A 19,430-nucleotide genomic window follows, 5' to 3' on the forward strand; every position below is an offset into this window, starting at 1 on the left:
CATGACCTGATGATGTAAGCTGAAACCAATTGTCAGATGCTTAACCAAATGAACCTCCAGACACCCCTAATTTATTCTACTTTCTTCACATTATCTATTTATTTGACAAAGGAATCATCTCTCTGCTCCCCTTTCCCACCAAGAAGTATTTTCTTTTACCTTGCCAGGAACCATTTGCCTATGAGTCTATTCTGATTTTGTGAGAATAAGGATGTATGATTTCTACATATCATTCCTACCAACTTTGAATTTTGTGGATGTGGGAATGGAGGAGGTTTTAAAAGGTAATTTAGACCAAGAAGTTACTGTAATCATCTTATTCTTTTCTTTCCTGAACATTTTTCAGCAGACACAAAAGGGCCTGGTGTACTCCTCTGCTTGCCCAAGACAAAAGGGAGCAAAGAATGCTACTCATGTTGGTTACAGAGGAATTTGATCCTTCGAATATATGCCTTGAATCTGAGGCCACAGGGCAAAGTCTGAACTTAGAAAGATCAGAGCTGTTCATCTATCCACTTGCCTAGAATGGTAAGATGACTAACTTATCCTGATTTGCCTAGGATTTAACCAGTTTTAACTCAATAAGTACTATGTCTTGGGAAACCCCTTAGTCCCAGGTAAACCTAGACAATTGATTATCCTGTATGGCACAGAGCATCTTATTCCCTGTTGAATATCCATGACCAATGAATGACTCTCCTGTCAGTGTGCTTTCAGAAATGTGATTCTTTTTTTGTCTAACTCAAGCAACATACACCTCCTCAATTTGTGATTTGTGTATGTGCATATGTAGAAGGTGGGTGGGTGAGGGACAATGGGAGATGATCAGGGATTGGGAATCAAAGACAGATAAAAATTCTCACAATAGGGCAACCCCGGTGGCTCAGCAGTTTAGTGCCGCCTTCAGCCTGGGGCGTGATCCTGGAGACCCGGGATCAAGTCTCAGGTCAGGGTCCCTGCATGGAGCCTGCTTCTCCCTCTGTCTGTGTCTCTTCTGCCTCTCTCTCGCTGTGTGTCTCTCATGAATAAATAAATAAAATCTTTAAAAAAATCCTCACAATATAAGTAGCACAGGGATATGGAAACTTCTTTGTTCTCACCATCATTATATTAGGGTCCTCTAGTTGCTGCAAATCTTGTATCAAATATTTAACATTCAGCATCTCCATTACAAATCTTACCTATTATTGATTAATCAATACTTACATGTGAAATTGTAAGATTCCTTTGGCTGGGCCAAACAGGAATGGATGGAGAGCTCTTCTCCCCCCATTTTATTCCAACTTAGAAAAGTACTGGGGAGGATATTTCTATATCTCTTTCCACCATATAGTAGCTCTTCCTCAAGGGAGGATGAAGGCTACTCTGGTTGTCTAGAAGCTAACATTTAGGCCATACTTTATTTTATTTTTCTATTATCTTATTTCATTTAAATTCAATTAACTAACATATAGTATATCATTAGTTTTAAATGCAGAGATAATTATTTATCAATTGCATATAACACCCAGTGCTCATTACATCACATGGCCTCCTTAATGCTCATTACCCAATTACCCCATACCCCTACCCACCTTCCCTCCAGCAACCCTCAGTTTGTTTCCTATAGTTAGTAAACTCTTAGGATTTGTCTCCCTCTCTGATTTTGTCTTACTTTATTTTTTCCTCCATTCCCCTATGATCTTTTGTTTTGTTTCTTAAACTCTACATATGACTAAAATCATGTGATAATTGTCTTTCTCTCGTTGACTTATTTCACTTAGCATAATACCTCCAGTTCCATGCATGTTGTTACCAATGGTAAGATTTTTGTCCTTCTTGATGGCTGAATAATTCCATTCTATACATATCCACATCTTCATTATCCATTCATCTGCTGATGGACATCTGGGATCTTTCCCTAGTTTGGCTATTGTGGACATTGCTTCTATAAACATTGAGGTGCAGGTGCCCCTTTGGATCACAATGTTTGTATCCTTTGGGTAAATACCTAGTATACCTAAGTATACCTAGGAGTGCTGGGACACAGGGTAGGTCTATTTTTAACTTTTTGAGGAACCTCCATACTTTTTTTCAGAGTGGCCATACTAGCTTGCATTCCCACCAATAGTGTAAGAAGGTTCCACTTTGTCTGCATCCTCGCCAACATTTGTTGTTGCCTGACTTGCTCATCTTAGCCATTCTGACTGGTGTGGAGTGGTATTTTATTGTGGTTTGATTTGTATTTCACTGATACTGAGTGATATTGAGCATTTTTTCATGTGTCTCTTGGCCATTTGTAGGTTTTCTTTGGAGAAATGTCTGTTCTTGTCTTCTGCTCACTTCTTAACTGGATTATTTGGTTTTTGGGTGTTGATTTTGGTAAGTTCTTTATAGATCCTGGATACTAGCCCTTTATCAGATATGTCATTTACAGATATCTTCACCCATTTCTTTTTTTTTTTTAATTTTACTTATTTATGATAGTCACAGAGAGAGAGAGAGAGAGAGAGAGGCAGAGACACAGGCAGAGGGAGAAGCAGGCTCCATGCACCGGGAGCCCGATGTGGGATTCGATCCCGGGTCTCCAGGATCTCGCCCTGGGCCAAAGGCAGGCGCCAAACCGCTGCGCCACCCAGGGATACCCTCTTCACCCATTTCTATAAGTTGCCTTTTGGTTTTGTCAACTGTTTCCTTTGCTCTGCAAAAAGCTTTTTATTTTGATGAAGTCCCAATAGTTGATTTTTGTTTTTGTTTCCCTTGGCTTTTGAGACATGTCTAGCAAGAAGTTACTGTGGCTGAGGTCGAAGAGTTGCTGCCTATGTTCTCCTCCAGGATTTTGATAAATTTCTGTCTCACATATAGGTATTTCATCCATTTTGACTATATTTTTGTGTATAGTGTAAGAAAATGGCCCAGTTTCATTCTTCCACATGTGGCTGTCCAATTTTCCCAACACCATTTATTGAAGAGACTGTCTTTTTTTCCACTGGATATTCTTTCCTGTTTTGTTAAAGATTAATTGACGACAGAATTGAGGGTCCATTTCTGGGTTGTCTTCTCTTCCATTGATCTATGTGTCTGTTTTTGTGCCCATACCATACTGTCTTGATGATTACAGTTTTGTAATACAGCTTGAAGTCCAGAATTGTGATATCACCAGCTTTGGTTATCTTTTTCAACATTCTTCTGGCTATCCACACTGTCAAAGAAAAAGTCAAACTCTCACTCTTTGCAGATGACATGATACTTTATGTAGAAAACCCAAAAGACTCTACCAAAAAAATTGCTAGATCTCATACAGGAATTCAGCAATGTGGCAGGATATAAAATCAATGCACAGAAACCAGTTGCATTTCTATACACTAACAATGAGACAGAAAAAAGAAAAATTAAGTAATCAATCCCATTCACAATTGCACCCAAAACTAGGAATAAACCTAATCAAACAGTAAAGGATCTATACTCTGAAAGCTATAGCACACTTATGAAAGAAATTGAGGAAGACACAAAGAATAGAAAAATATTCCATGCTCATGGATTGGAAGAACAAATATTGTTAAAATGTCTATGCTATCCAGGGCAATCTACACATTCAGTGCAATCCCTATCAAAATACCATCAACATTTTTCACAGAGCTGGAACAAATAATCCTAAAATTTGTGTGGAACTAGGCCATATTTTAAATTGCAGAGTTACCTTTGGCCTCCCAAGTTTACACTTATTTCCATCCATTTCTCTCTTTCACTGCCTTCCTTGTGAGTCTTTAAGTGGGCCCAGGGCTATCTTCAAAGTCTCTCTGCAAGTTAGTAAGCTTCTCTGCTTGCATGTGGGTAAGCAAATGGATAAGAAATCTATTCTTCAGGGAAAGCCTTTCCTCAGGCTGATCCTAAACTCTGTATGGAATGATGTGGTGACTGTAGTCTTAGGTTCAAGTTACATTTCTGAGTCCAACTTTAAGAGAGAGTACATATGTTAATGTTATTAGATGTTGTAGGTCACTAATATGGTTGATTCCAGTTAAGGAACAGCAACAAGGAACAGGTACCCCTAGCTAGGAGTAGAAGATAGATCTTTAGAAGAGGTTTTTTTTTTTTTTTTTCTTGAGATAAGATTTGCTTTTTTTTTTTTTTTTTTTTTTTTTGAGAGAGACTGAGAGAGAGAGAGAGAGAGTGAATGTGGGGGAAAGAGCAGAGGGAGAGGGAGAAGCAGACTCCCTGCTCCCTGGGAAGACTGTGTTTGGTTTTATAAGAAACAGTAAAATTTTCCTCCCTAATTGGTATTTTGTTTTTCACTCCCACCAGGAATAAATGAGAATTACTGTTGCTTTGCATCTTAGCTAGCACTTGGTATTGTTACTTATTTGCATTCTGGCATGTAGTGGGATTTTTATTAAAGAAAATTACATGTATAATTGCCATTTTCCCAATAAACATTTATTCTGCATAATCTTTCAGGATAAAGACTTACAAGTCTCTATATCTAAATATGCAGTCATGGATACAAACCAGACATTACAAAGTGACTTCTTATTGGGCCAGATCCTTTATAAAAACTCAAAAAATTCATCTTCTTTTCCCTCAGTTGACCCAGAAAAGACTCAAATGTCTATTGGAATCAAGCAGATATATTCTGTAATGAGCAGGCCCCCTAGAAGACAACAGTGGTAAGGACTGTGATAAAATGGGAGAGGCATGTCTTGTCCAAATTTGGTACAACAACTCTGTTCCAAATGCTTGTTGCCATATGAAATCAGATGCAGTGTGACCAAATATAATTTTTCAAGAGACATTATTCTAGATTTTATATGAAATCTCCTGATTTTTAAAGGTGGGCATCTAATTAAAATCATCTTAACATGCTCTTCAGGGCATAACAAACACAGAGGCTCAAACTTCTGGGATGCCACTTCTGATCGAAACCTTTGTAAGTGAAGAGTAGCTTATTCTAGAATTAAGTTTATTTTATTTATTATTTAACAATTTTTTAAATTTTTATTTATATTATTTTTTAAAATTCCAGTACAGTTAACATACAGTGTTATAGTCATTTCAGGTGTACAGTATGGTGATTCAACAATTCCATATATTACTCAGTGCTCATCAAGATAAATGTACTCTTAATCCCCTTCACCTATTTCACCCATCTCCTCACCCACCTTCACTATGGAACCACCTGTTTGTTCTCTCTAGTTAAGAGTCTGGTTTTTGGTTCATCTCTTTTTTCTTTTTGTTCCTTTGTTCTGTTTCTTAAATTCCACATATGAGTGAAATCATATGGTATTTGTCTTTCTCCGACTGGCTTATTTTGCTATCATTATACCCTCTAGATCCATCCATGCTGCAAATGGCAAGATTTTATCAATGCACTATCACCTCACACCTCACATCTTTCAGAATGGCTAAAATCAACAACAGGTGTTGGTGAGGATGTGGAGGAAAAGGAAGTCTTGTGCACTATTGGTTGGAAATAAACTGGTGCAGCCACCTGGAAAGCAGTATGGAGTTTCCTCAAAAAATCAAAAATAGAACTAATCTATAATACAGCAATTGCACTACTGGGTATTTACCCAAAGAATATGAAAACAGTAATTCAGAGGGAAACATGCACCCTCTGTCCTTATTGCAGCATTATTTACAATAGCCAAATCATGAAAACAACCTAAATGTCCATTGACAGATGAATTGATAAAGATGTGGTGTATATATGTACAATGGAAGTCACCTCTAAAGGGTATTTAATCTGAGAACTGTCATGGTCTGAATTATATACTAAAAAACACTACTGAAGATGATTTGGAGAGATTAAGTGGGATATCAGTTAGGAAAACATCTTAGGGACATAGGCAAGAGCTTATGCTACTTGGAATAAAGTTTTGGGAGTACAGACAGTACTATTTGCAAAAAGTTTGAAACTGGACTATTTGCAGAAAGTTTGAAAAGTTGATTTAACTGTATCTGGTGGTAAGTTGGATAAGGATGGTTTGGAGTAGAGGAGGAGTATGGATCAAAACTCATTCTGCATATTTCTACAGTGAACTAAGGGAATAGATATGCTATTTATTGAGACAGAGAAAACTGGAAGAGGAGCATGGGAAAATGTTTAGTTAGAAGAACAAGTTATATGGTATTATTACCTCCATTGTATAGGTAGAGGAATTGAGGTTTTGAGAGGTTAAGTAACTTGCTCAAATATCACACAGGAAATATATTACCAAGCTGAAAATCAGAGATAGGACTTTTGATTCCTAATTCAGGATGACTGCCACAGTTTCATGATCCTAATGTGTTTTCATTGTTTTTTATCTGAAGTGAATGTCAGAAGGAAGAGATGAATGATTTCCATTAGAAGCAGGATGTGGTAGAAAGGATGGTGCCTTGTTGACCTCTGATGGCCTCCAAGCTGGAAAATGAATGAAGAATCACAAGTAATTGCACACAGCCCAGATAACAGAAAAAATATCATTGAGTGAAGAATTACAGTTTGTAAACCTCCCCTTATGCTGTGAAGAAGGAAAGGGAAGGGAAGAGAATGAAGAAGATGGTAAGAAAAAAATTGCATAGGGTATAAAACTACTTGTACCAGACAGCTGCAAGTCATGTTTTGATTAATCTGTTCTAATTACTGTCTAAGAAGTTTCAGACATTAACACTGGGCTGATTCTATGGTATCTGGTTTCTACTATTCTAAATTATAATCAGAGAATTGCTCCCATGAGGGATATGGGGGCTGATAGAAACAAAGATATGCTATTTAAGACAGAGATTTACAAAACAACTTAGTGCAAGAGGGAGAAATGAATAGGAACAGAGCCCTAAAATGAGAAATGGCTTCATTTTTTCTGTTGTCTCTTCTGGGACCTTGTCACCAGCTTGATTCTCTAAAGTGAGTGCTTCAGACTTTAGGGAGAGTCTTTGCCTATAGATGGGTGGCAAGCCTAGACAACCAGATAAGCAGGTGCACATAAAGACTGATTGGAGTCTTTGCTGGAAACACCTATTCAATTATGGAGAAGAGTATTTGAGTGGGCAGAGAAACATTTTGATTGGCTACTTGAAGATGGAGGTTGAGACCTTAAAACCATGTATTTAGTTGAGATCTAGAAATCAGGAGGGACAGCGACATCACTTTGCTATGACAATGAATAATATGTGCCTGCATCCCAGCAAAGGAGAGGGGGATGGGGAAAGAGAGCTATTGCCTAATATGATAGAAATAGTTGAGAGACATTTAAAGAAGAGGAATGTCTAATACTTAATTTTAAGTGATTATTATCATAAACCACCACCCTCCTCCTGCCCTGTACTAGTTCCTTAATGTTCAGTAAAATCTGCTACACAACTGTATTCATTTCCTGGGGCTTCCGTTAACAAAGTGTCACAAAATAGGTCAGTTTTGTGATACTCAAATAACAGAAGTGTATTGTCTTACAGTTCTGGAAATGAGAAGTCTGAAGTCAAGATGATGTCAGGGTTGGTTCTTTCAGATGAATCTAAAGTGGAATCTGCGCCTGGTAACCTGAGGCATATAGATGGTGATCTCTCTGTACCTTCACACCATTTTCCCTCTATGTGCCTCTCTGTCTCTGGGTCCAAACTTCTCATTTTTATAAGGACACAATTGTATCGGATTAGGGTCCACCCTAGTGACTTCATCTTAACCTAAGCATCTGCAAAGTCTCTCTTTTCAAATAAGGTCATATTCTTTTTTTTATATAAGGTCATATTCTATATTATACTAAGGCACTAAGAGTTATGATTCTATCATCTTTTGTTTGGGGGCAGAGATACAATTCCACCTGAAACAACAACAAAAATCTGTTTTGTGTCTTTTATTTTGTATCTATCTATCTACTAATTAATTAATTAATGGAGTAAGTTCAAGGAAAATGAATGAATTCTACACCGAAGTCAATATATTGAAGAACAAAGATAATCCTGGGGGGATGGTGGTATGATTAAAAAAGAAAAACAACAACGATAAAAACAAATTAACTAATACTATGGAAACCATAGGTAGGTTTTGAGAGATGAGTCATAAGCCAACTGCCCTCCCTCTTATTCCCAAGTTTATTACTGGAAAGTATAATTGAGTTTGAGCTATTTCATAACACCAAATAACATTTGGGTTACAATTTTTGTCAGTATGAACTTTCACTTTTATATAATACCCAACTCTATTTTACGCAAAATTCTTACCCTGGGACAGAGCCAAGACATGTTCTTACAATGGCTGCCAAAGACTTTTCTGGTACAGGAGAAGACAAATTAAACAACCTGGACTGTACTTTTCCTTGAAATAGCACTCCAAAGCCAGAGGGAATTTATGAAACAACTTTGAGAGTATCTTTACATCTCAGTTTCTCTCTCTCTCTCTCCATATTTCAGGCAGAAAGTCAGTTATATGCAGTACTTTGCAAACAATTTGGCTCAAGAAATCCTCTAGCAAAGTAGGCATGAAAGAGTCTTGGGATCTGGAATCTCTGTACCCATACTTTCTTTGAATTTAGTGTGTCCTAGCCAAGCTTGGAGGCCCATGGGAAGTATACTTGTCATAGATCAAATCACTGAGCAATAATATTCAGGTAACTGGGCTCATCCTGGGAGGCATATGATTAGCAAACATAACTTGAGAGAGGCCATTTACAATGTGAATAAGGGAATAGTCTCAGGCACTGAAGAGAAGGACTGAGAATTGTGAACAGACACTGTAAGATGGAGATCATGCAATACTGAAAGATCTATCAGACAGGGAAAGAAGCTACCCGACAGGAAAGCTGTGAGGCCATACCATATACATAATCCATTTATAACCTCGAAATGTCAAATATCTTTCTCTATGGCTATTGGGCTAACAAAATTGCTTGAAATCAGGAATCTGGATTGAATGTCCTTAGAGTCCAGGGAAGAAAGTTTTCTATCTTCATGTCATTTTCTTTTAAAACCATGAACCAACTCATGAACACCACTGAATATGTTTTAAAAGTAGAGAGACTAAACCAAAGGATGTTTGAAGTGAGTGACTACTATTATTTATGGTACAGTTCTCCTAAAAGAATTTGAACTTCTAGAGAGAGCTGAAGAATTTCTCCAATTCCCTAATAAGAAAGATTACTTACTTACTTAATTAAAGTGGCATTGTCTATTCTCAGGGGACAAGCCTGGAACAAAAGAGCAGTATTGGTAGCCCCAGCTCAGATTGGGGAAGACAAAGATCTTACGAGAACGATTGAGCCACTTGAGGTTGAATTCCGTACAGGTGAGGACCTGGAGAGCAGAGAGGTGTATGACTCCTACCTCTACTTTCAGGAAGACACAGTCCTTGGAATATGATTGGTGACCACACTCACAAATTGCTCTCTGTCCTTGGGCCTGTGAAGATTATGCTGGTAATGGCTCAGGACATTGTGTCACAGGTGGTAGGGATGAATCTGGCCATGGAAGAAAGTAGTATTCAGGTCCAAGTAGGGAATACATATGAACCAGAATCGACTAATGAGAGGAAATACCCTTTGCTGACTATGAGGAATGATGATGAATATTTTTTAGGAAACTTCTTTTGCCAAGAGAATTGAGTTTGGATTATGTGGAAGCTGAGCCTTGGGAAGGATGATAATATGCAGACAGGCTGGAGAGCTGAGCCATCCATTTCCCTGGTAGTGATTAAGATCATTTTCTAGAGCTCCCTTTTTTTTTCTGGAGGTAAGGACTTTAGAGAGAATGAAGTAGATAGGCTCCCTTCTATGGTAACATTTCTTCTTGTTGGGATGTCAAAATTCCAGAAGTGAGTCCTGAATCTTAGTGTGAAGAGGAATGTTGGAAGATAAAATCTGGGATTCAACCTACTATTCTGGATGAATTAAAGGCTTAGAAACTTTCTTTAGGTTGGAAGAGACCCAATTGGAAATTATCATCCCAGAGTGGGATATTGGGAGAAAGAAACATCCAGTTAGAAAACAAGGAAGGGTGGAAGTTTCTCAGTTGGTCAAAGGAGGGATATGGGAAAGCCAACATCCGAATGGGTAGAAAAATTCCCCACGCTTCTAGATATTATTTCACATGGGGATGTTTGGAAAGTGGATTGATCCAGAGAAGTCTACATATGCTCAGAGGAAATCCAAACTCCTTGGAAATACTGGAAAGATGTGGGAATAACAATCCTATGGAGAAAGATGTTTAAGTCAACTTCACTGGAAATTGGAAAAGAAAGAATACCTTACTTGATACCTGGATTGTGTAAGTGTGGACTGTCCACTTGATTGTCCTCTTTTAACTTTAAATAACATAAAGGAAGACCAGGTAGGAAAGAAGGGGGTCAGGGAGTTGGATCCAGAACACTACAATATGTTGCCATCAGGATATTCAGAATCCAGTTTGGGAAACAGGGCACCTTCATCTCATCCTGGAGAAGCCACTGCGTTTATAGGAAGAGTTCAGGTATTACATGGTCAGACAGACATGGGTTTGAATCCTGTCTCTCCAAGACCAGTTATATGACCCCATCCAGTGTCTGAGTCTCACTTCCCTCATCTGTAAAATACACACAAGATTTTCATCAAGATTAACAAGAATAGGGGATCCCTGGGTGGCGCAGCAGTTTAGCGCCTGCCGTTGGCCCAGGGCACGATCCTGGAGACCCGGGATCGAGTCCCACGTCGGGCTCCCGGTGCGTGGAGCCTGCTTCTCCCTCTGCCTGTGTCTCTGCCTCTCTCTCTCTCACTGTGTGCCTATCATAAATAAATAAAAATCAAAAAAAATTATTAAAAAAAAGATTAACAAGAATATATATAAAGCTCATGGAAGGGATTCAATTGTTGCTCATTGTTATCACCCCACAAGATGCTCTGCACATAATAAGAGCTCAGTGTGATTTTGCAATAATGGCATATTGTAACTTTGAGCAAAGCACACTTATCCTTGATTATGTACTTGCTTTGACTTGTCTCTGGAGTCTACTCCAAGCATCACTATCTATCCTCAGGAGTCCTGCTGTTTCTTCCCATCTCCTCTTAGGGCAATATGGTGTAGTGGTTGAGAGTGCAGGCTCTGGTGTTAGCCTCCCTGGATTTGAGTCCCAGGTCTGCCATTTACAACCTGGATGGCTTGGGTAGATATCTTAGCCTCTCTTTGTCTGATTTTTCATATCTATAACTTGGAGATTATAACAATCCTGAGTCCTCCAAAAGGACCATATGTATATCAGCCTGAAGCACTTAGAAGATTAGTAAATGCTCAATGAATGTTTGTTGTCAATGCTATAGATTTGCTTCATACACTATTCAGCCAAGAGGCACATTCCTCTGACATCAAGTAGGGAGGGAATGAACGTGTGCATCCCTCTGACACTGTACTTTATGGAGCTACTAGACTGATCTGAAACTGCCTCTAGAATATGCTGATTATGAGAACTGCTCAGGGTCTTATGGAAGCCAAAATAGCTTCCATAATAGCTTATGGAGCTCATAATAGCTCATGATAGACCACTATGCTCCTGTTATTGTTCATGTATTAAAGGTTTCCCATTGGTCGGGGCCAAGCTTAAGTGTCTTGTCATTCCCCCACATGCAGTGCAGGGCTGTGCGCATAGAATGATCATTCATTCACTCAGTCATTCATTCATCAAATGTTTCCTGAGCTCTGAACTTGCCAGGCAGCAACTCTGTAGTAGATGAGTTTAAGAAGCCATATTGGGAGGACAGTAGGAGCCAAGTGGGAAGGGACAGAGTCTCACTGACGTCCTTGTTTCTACAATGGCAGTGAGTAGACTGGGAGTAATTATAGGAAATTCAGCATCCTGGACAAACCACATGCAGATTCATGAGAATTCTGGGTGGTTGAGTTTCTGCCTGGCTAGGGGGTCAGGGGTGGGTCATTGATAATATTTCCTGAGGCTTGCCTCTTTCTCACACAGACCACTTTGTTTTCTGTTTTATTAAAGATAGGACATATGCCAAGAGGGGAAGCAAGCTTTAAGTACAGCTCAGAATAGAAACTGAGATCTATACTTGGCTGAAAGCCACTCTTGCTGCTCTTCCTCTGGGCATCTCTCTCATTGGCTGGGCTTCCTGTCCGCCAGGGCACGCTCAAGGTTACTGCTCTCAGGTTCACCACTTGTGTACTGTCTGAGTGTGCAGTAGAAGAATTAAGTGCATCCTCCCCTTCCATCCTACCCTCCCACACTATAGTGTCCTCTAAGTTAATGTTTTCTTAAACAGTTTTGAAATGTGGGGTTTCAGAGGAAACAAACACACAAACAAACAAAACCATAATTCCATACCTGGATGTAGATTTTGCTGACTTTGTGACGAGGCACTCTCATACCACTATTTTATTTTCCATATAACAACACTATCAGGCATGTAGGGAATTGGCAGCCATTCCCATGCCACCCTGTTGTGCTCAAGCACTGCACTGTACAGGAACATTCTCTTGTTATTTCACATACAGTAGTCTGTCCTTTATCTGCAGTTTTGATTTCTGATGCTTCAGTTACCCTCAGTAACCTTTTTTTTTTTTTTTTTTTTTTTGCTTTAAAACATATTTTATTATATATTTAGGTAACTCTTGATTTCTTGCCATTCATTTGAATTTTATTCTTAAATGTCAGGATTGTGTGGGTTTTTTTAACTTTTTATTTTAATTTCAGTTAGCACACAGTGTTATATTAGTTTCAGGTGTACAATATAGTGATTCAACAATTCCATGCATCACCCTACACTCCTCATAACAAGTGCCCTCCTTCATTGCCATCACCTATTTCACCCATCCCCCAACCACCTTCCATCTGGTGACCATCAGCTTGTTCTCTACATTTAAGAATCTGTTTCTTTTTTGTCTCTCTCTATATTTTTCCTTTGCTTGTTTGTTTTGGTTCTTAAATTCTATATGGGTGAAATCATATGGCATTTTTTTCTCTGACTTATTTTACTTAGCATTATACTCTCTAGATCCATCTATGTTGTTGCAAATGGCAAGGTTTTATTTTTTTCTATGACTGAACTATTAGACTGATCTGAAACTGCCTCCAGATTATACTGATTATGAGAACTGCGCAGGGTCTTATGGAATTTAAGCCGCATTAGCTCATGATAAACCACCCTGCTCCTTTTATTGTTCATGTATTAAGGGTTTCTCATAGGTCGGGGCCAAGCTTAAGTGCTTCATCATTCCCCCACATGTAGTGTGGGGCTGTGCTCATAGAATGATCATTCATGCACTCAGTCATTCATTCATCAAATTTTTGTATATATGTTTATATCTCACATCTCCTTTATCACATTCATCAATTGATGACACTTGGGCTGCCTTCATAATTTGGCTATTGTAAATAATTTTGCAATAAACATAGGGGTATATGTATACCTGTAGCGTTTTTGTATTCTTTGCGTAAATACCCAGTAGTGTAATTGCTAGATCTTAGGGTAGTTCTGTTTTTAACTTTTTGTGGAATCTCCATACTATTTTCCACATTGGCTGCAGCAGTCTGCATTCCCACCATTGATACGTAAGTGTTCCTTTTACTCTACATCGTTAGCAACACCTGTTGTTTCTTGTGGTTGTTAATTTTAGCCATTTTGACAGACACAAGGTGATATCTCATTGTAGTTTTGATTTACATTTGCCTGATGTTGAATGATGTTGAGCATCTTTTCATATGCCTGTTGGCCATCTGTATGTCTTCTTTGGAGAAATGTCTGGAGAAATGTCTGTTCATGTCTTCTACCCATTTTTAAATTGGTAAATTTTTTGGTTTTTGGGTATTGAGTTTGATAAATTCTTTATATATTTTAGATCTTAACCCTTTTATCAGATGTGTCATTTGCAAATATCTTCTCCTGTAGATTGCCTTTAAGTTTTGTTGATTGTTTCCTTCCTGGACAGAAACTTTTTGTTTCGATGAAGGCCCAGTAGTTTATTTTTGCCTTTGTTTCCTTGCCTTGGGAGACTTATCTAGGAAGAAGTTGCTATTCCTGGGAAGTTACTTCCTGTGTTTGCTTCTAGTACTTTTATGCTTTCAAGTCTCACATTTAGGTCTTTAATACATCTGAATGTATTGTTGTATATGGTATAAGAAAATGGTCCAGTTTCCTCCTTTTGCATGTTGCTGTCCAATTTTCTCAGTACTGTTTTTTGAAAAGACTGTCTTTCTTTTTTCCTTTGGATAGTCATTCTTACTTTGTTGAAGATTAATTGACCATATAATTGTGGAATTATTTCTTAGTTTCCTATTCTATTCCATAGGTCTATGTGTCTATATATATATTTTTTTTGCCAGTACCATACTATTTAATTATTACAGCTTTGTAATATAACTTGAAGTCTGGAATTGTGATGCCTCCAGCTTTGCTTTTCTTTTTCAAGATTGCTTTGGCTATTTGGAGTCTTTTGTGGTTCTATACAAATTTTAAGGTTGTTTATTCTAGTTCTTGAAAAATGCTGTTGGTATTTTGATAGAGATAGCTTTCGGTAATATAGACATTTTAACAATATTTTTCATCCAATCCATGAGCATGGAATGTCCATTTCTTTGTCTTATCTTTAATTTCTTTCATCAGTATTTTATAGTTTTTAGAGTATAAGGTCTTTCACTTTTTTGGTTAGGTTTAATTCCTAGGTATCTTATTATTTTTCATGCAATTATAAATGGAGTTGTTTTCTTAATTCTTCTTTCTGCTACTTCATTATTGATGTTTAAAAATGCAACAGATATCTGTACATTGATTTTATATCCTATGGCTTATTGACTTCATTTATTAATTCTAGCAAATTTTTGGTGGAGTCTTGGATTTTCTCTATATAGTATCACATCATCTGCAAATAGTGAAAGTTTTACTTCTTCCTTACTAGTTTTGATGCCTTTTATTTCTTTTAGTCATCTGATTGCTGTGGTTAGGACTTCTAGTACTACGTTGACTAAAAATGGTGAGAGTGGACATCCTTTTCTTGTTCCTGACCTTAGAAAAGCTCTGTTTTTTTCTCAGTAAGGATGATGTTAGCTATGGGTTTTTCATATGTGGCCTTTATTATGTTGACTATATTCCCTCTAAAGCTACTTTATTGAGGGTTTTTATAATGAATAGATGTGTTTTATCAAATGTCTTTTCTGTATATATTGAAATGATCATATGGTTTGTATACTTTCTCTTATTGGTGTGATATATCACATATTGAACCACCCTGGTAACCCAGGAAAAAAATTCCACTTGATTATGACAACTTTTTAAAAATGTATTGTTGGTTTCGATTTGCTAGTATTTTGTTGAGGATTTTTGCATCTATGTTCATCAGAGATATTGACCAGTTTTCTTTTTTTGTGATGTCTTTATCTGGTTTTGGTACCAGAATCATGTTGGCCTCATAGAATGAATTTGGAAGTTTTCCTTACTTTTCTATTTTTTGGAATATTTTGAGAAGAATAGATATTAACTCTTCTTTACTTGATTGGTAGAATTCACCTATGGAGCCATCTGGTCTTGGACTTTAGTTTGTTGGGAGTTTTTTTATTATGATTCAATTTCTTTGCTCATTATTGATCTGTTCAAATTTTCTATTTCTTCTTGTTTCAGTTTTGGCAGTTTATACATTTCTAGTAATTTATCTCTTTCTTCTAAGTTGTCCAATTTGTTGCCATATACTTTTTCATGATATTCTTTTATAATTGTTTATATTTCTGTGGTGTTTGTTACTTCTCTCTCATTTATGATTTTATTTATTGAGTACTTTCTCTTTTTTTTTTTTTTTCCTTGAGTATGTCTGGCTAGCGGTGTATCCATTCTATTGATTTTTTTCAAAGAACCACCTCCTGGTTTCATTGACATCTATTGTTTTTGTTTGTTTATTTGTTGTTTGTTTTTAGTTTCTATGTCATATTTTTCTGCCCTAATCTTTGTTATTTCCTTCCTTCTGATAGTTTTAAGTTGTGTTTGTTGTTCTTTTTCGAGCTCTTTTAAGTGTAAGGTTAGGTTGTTTATTTAAGATCCTTCTTGCTTCTTGAGGTAGGCCTGTATTATTATAAACTTCCCTTTTAGAAAACTTTTGAGGCAACTCGATGGTATTGGGCCATTGTGTTTTCTTTATTTCTTTTTTTTTTTTTTAATTTTTCTTTATTTATGATAGTCACACAGAGAGAGAGGGAGAGAGGCAGAGACACAGGCAGAGGGAGAAGCAGGCTCCATGCACCGGGAGCCTGACATGGGATTCGATCCCGGGTCTCCAGGATCGCGCCCTGGGCCAAAGGCAGGCGCCAAACTGCGGCGCCACCCAGGGATCCCGACCATTGTGTTTTCATTTTCATTTTCGTTTTTTTCCATGAACATTTTTATTTCTTCTTTTATTTTCTGGTTGACCCATTCATTGTTTAATAACATATTATTTAATCTCCATTTATTTATGGTCTTTCCAGATTTTTTTCTTGTGGTTGACTTCTACTTTCACAGTACTGTGGTCAGAAAAGTTGCTTGTTATGACTTTAATTTGAATTCTTAAGGCTGGTTTTGTGAGCTAATATGTGATCCGTTCTGGAGAGTGTTCTATTTGCACTGGAAAAGAATGTATATTTTGCTATTTTAGGATGAATGTCCCATTCATCACTTTGAATATATCATGCCACTCCATTCTGGCTTTATCACTCCATTTTGCCAATTTAATTACAATATGACTTGTGGACTTGCTTTTATTGATTTTGTTGAGGTTTTTCTGTGCCTCCCAGATCCAGATATCTGTTTCCTTCTGCAGGTTAAGGGAATTTTCAGCTATTGTTCCTTCAAATAAATTTTCTGCCCCCCTTTTTCTCTCTTCTGTTTCTGGGACTTCTATAGTATGAATGTTACTATATTTGATGGAGTCAGTGAGTTCTGTCAGTTTACTCCATTTTCCATAATTTTTTTCCTCTTTTTTGTTTAGCTTTATTATTTTCTATTACTTTGTCTTCTGGATCATTAATTTGTTCCTCTGTTTCTTCTAGCCTGTTGTTCATTGCATCAAACATATTTCTAATCTTGCTTACTGCAGTCTTCATCTCTGATTGGTTCTTTGTTTATCTCTATGTTAAGGGTTTCACTGATATCTTCCATTCTGTTCTCAAGCCCAGTGAATATTCTTTTTTTTTAAAATAAATTTTATTTGTTTATTTGACAGAGAGAAAGAGAGCATGAGTAGGGGAGTGGCAGGCTCTCCAGTGAGCAAGGATCTCAATGCAGGGCTCCATCCCAGGACCTGGGATCATGACCTAAACTGAAGGCAAACACTTAACTGACTGAGCCACCCAGGTGCCCTCCAGTATGATCATTGCTTTAAATACTCCATCAGACATGTTACTTGTATCTGTTTCTCTTAGAACTCTGACCATGGCCATGTCCTTTTCTTTCACTTGGGACAAATTTCTCTGTCTTCTTATTTTGTCTGAGTCTCTGTGCCTGTTTCTCTGAATAAGGAAGGTCAGCTGTGCTTCCTTTTCTTGAGGGTAATGGCCTCATAAAGAAGAGGTACCCTGCCATGCAGTGTTCCCTGTTCCCTAGGACTGGGCACTTCCAGGAGTGTCTCCGGTGTATGGTGTATGTTCTCTGCTGTTTTGTCCAGGTTGCTTTATCCTTCAGGCCAGTTGCTTACAAAGGCTCTCTTTGCCTTTGTGGACAGTGTTTGGTCCTTGGCCTGAATGTCATGAGTTTTAACTAGGTTGATCTGGCTTGCTTGTGAAATGAGGCCTGTTGCCACTGCCACTGGAACCAAAGCCCAGTAAAACTCTTTGGTCAGGAGACATGATGTGGGTGGTATTTGGGGTTGGTCTTCTCTGGGAGGGGGCCTGCTGGGATGGGACTAAAGCAAGTGTGACTGGGATGGATGGTTTCACTGGAGGGTGGGGTGGTAAGTTTTAGTGTAAGCAAGGTAGGTAGTGAATGTTGGTGCTGCACTAATTTCTGCAGGTGGCTCTGTCCTTATGCAATGAGATGGGGGAGGGAAATGGTGCTTGCCAGTTCTTTGTTCCTGGAGGATGTCTCTCCATGATTGCTACCTTTCTTGGACATGCTCCGACGTGAACAAATTGTCTTCCCACTGTGTGTCCCATGTGCTCTTTAGATCGCTATTTCCACACTATATGTCCATGGACTCTTTGCCCTGCTTCCTCTCTAAGAGGAGAGGAAATCCCAATGTCTCCAGGCTCTCCTTGAGCTAAGGCTACTCACCTTTAAAAGTCTAGGCTTTCAGCCCTGCTGATTACAAGAACTCAGGAAATTCAGCCCCTCTTGCTTTCCAAGCCAATTGCTATGGGGATTTGTTTTCCCCTTGCACTCCTTTGTGTGCTAGTTTATCTCTCACCCTTCTCTGTGACCATGGCACCCTTCCCACTGCAGTGGCCATGATCTGTTTCTCTCCCAAACCATCTTTGGCCCTTCTACATTCTTTGAGATGTGGCCTCTTCTCTATCTTTAGTTGTAGAATTTGTTCTGCCAGTCTTCAGATCTATTTCTGGGGTATTTAGGATGATTTGATAATTATCTACTTGTACCTTTAGGAAGAGGCAAGCCTAGGGTCCTCTTTCTCTGCTGTCATGTTCACCCTCCCTTCCCTTAATAAGCCTTGGTTGGAAGCAGGTGATCCTCCTTCTCATGTATAACCAGAAGCTCAATAGTAGCCTACCCTGGGCTATGTAACAATGCCTACAGCCTTCATCCCATCACCTAAGCATTTTATTATGTCATAGAATCACAGGAAAAAGAAGGGTGAATACAGTATAATAAGTTATTTTGAGAGAAAGAGAGAGACCACATTCACTTAACAATTTTTTACAGTGCATCATTATGACTGCTCTTTTATTACAATAATTGTTGCTAATTTCTTATGTCTAATTTAGAAATCAAACTTTTTCATAAGTATGTACAGGAAAAAATAGTATGTATAACATTCAATACTATCCATGGTTTCAGGCATCCCCTGGGGGTCTTGGAATGTATCCCCTGCAGATAAGGCAAGCTTCAGTAGTGTTTTACTCAGAGGTGAAGTAGGTGAAGTCTCAGTAAATAACAGAGTCATGAGTTGAAACTATATTTCCTACTTTCTACCCCAGTTTTCTGGCTAGTACTCCAAGTGCTTTTTAGAATTTTGTTGGAAAGAAGAGAGATGAATGCACTCCCACTGGACCTATTGATTTAACAGGCCCAGTAAGAACATAGTATCCTGAAGAGGTCTTGTCAATCTAGAAAATATTCTGGCAACCTCCCCATTTAAGTGCATTCCTTTCAAATTCCTTCTTTATCATTACTGTACAAATAGTAGAGCTTCTCTTGCGTCTCCTACATGAGGATAATCTATCCTCCTGGATTTCTTAGCTTATTCTCACTCAGCTCCTCATTATCTCCTGATATTGATTCCTCTATATAAAGGAGGGAGAGATATTGATTATCTTCTCTCTCCATCCTCTGTTACACTAACACTATCTCTCTGGGCCTATTATT

General features: G+C 38.1%; 1 long non-coding RNA gene across 1 annotated transcript in view; it reads left to right on the plus strand.

The window, feature by feature from the left end:
* Positions 1-10,750, plus strand: part of LOC140600033 (uncharacterized) — a 106,082-nt gene extending 95,332 nt beyond the window's left edge. The window contains exons 2-3 of the long non-coding RNA XR_012003228.1: positions 347-528; positions 6,292-10,750. This is a non-coding gene — a long non-coding RNA (uncharacterized lncRNA). The remainder of the gene's footprint in view (positions 1-346; positions 529-6,291) is intronic.
* Positions 10,751-19,430: the final 8,680 nt, after the last annotated feature.

This window comes from Vulpes vulpes, chromosome 8, assembly GCF_048418805.1.
Source record: "Vulpes vulpes isolate BD-2025 chromosome 8, VulVul3, whole genome shotgun sequence".
In the NCBI taxonomy this organism is placed as follows: domain Eukaryota; kingdom Metazoa; phylum Chordata; class Mammalia; order Carnivora; family Canidae; genus Vulpes; species Vulpes vulpes.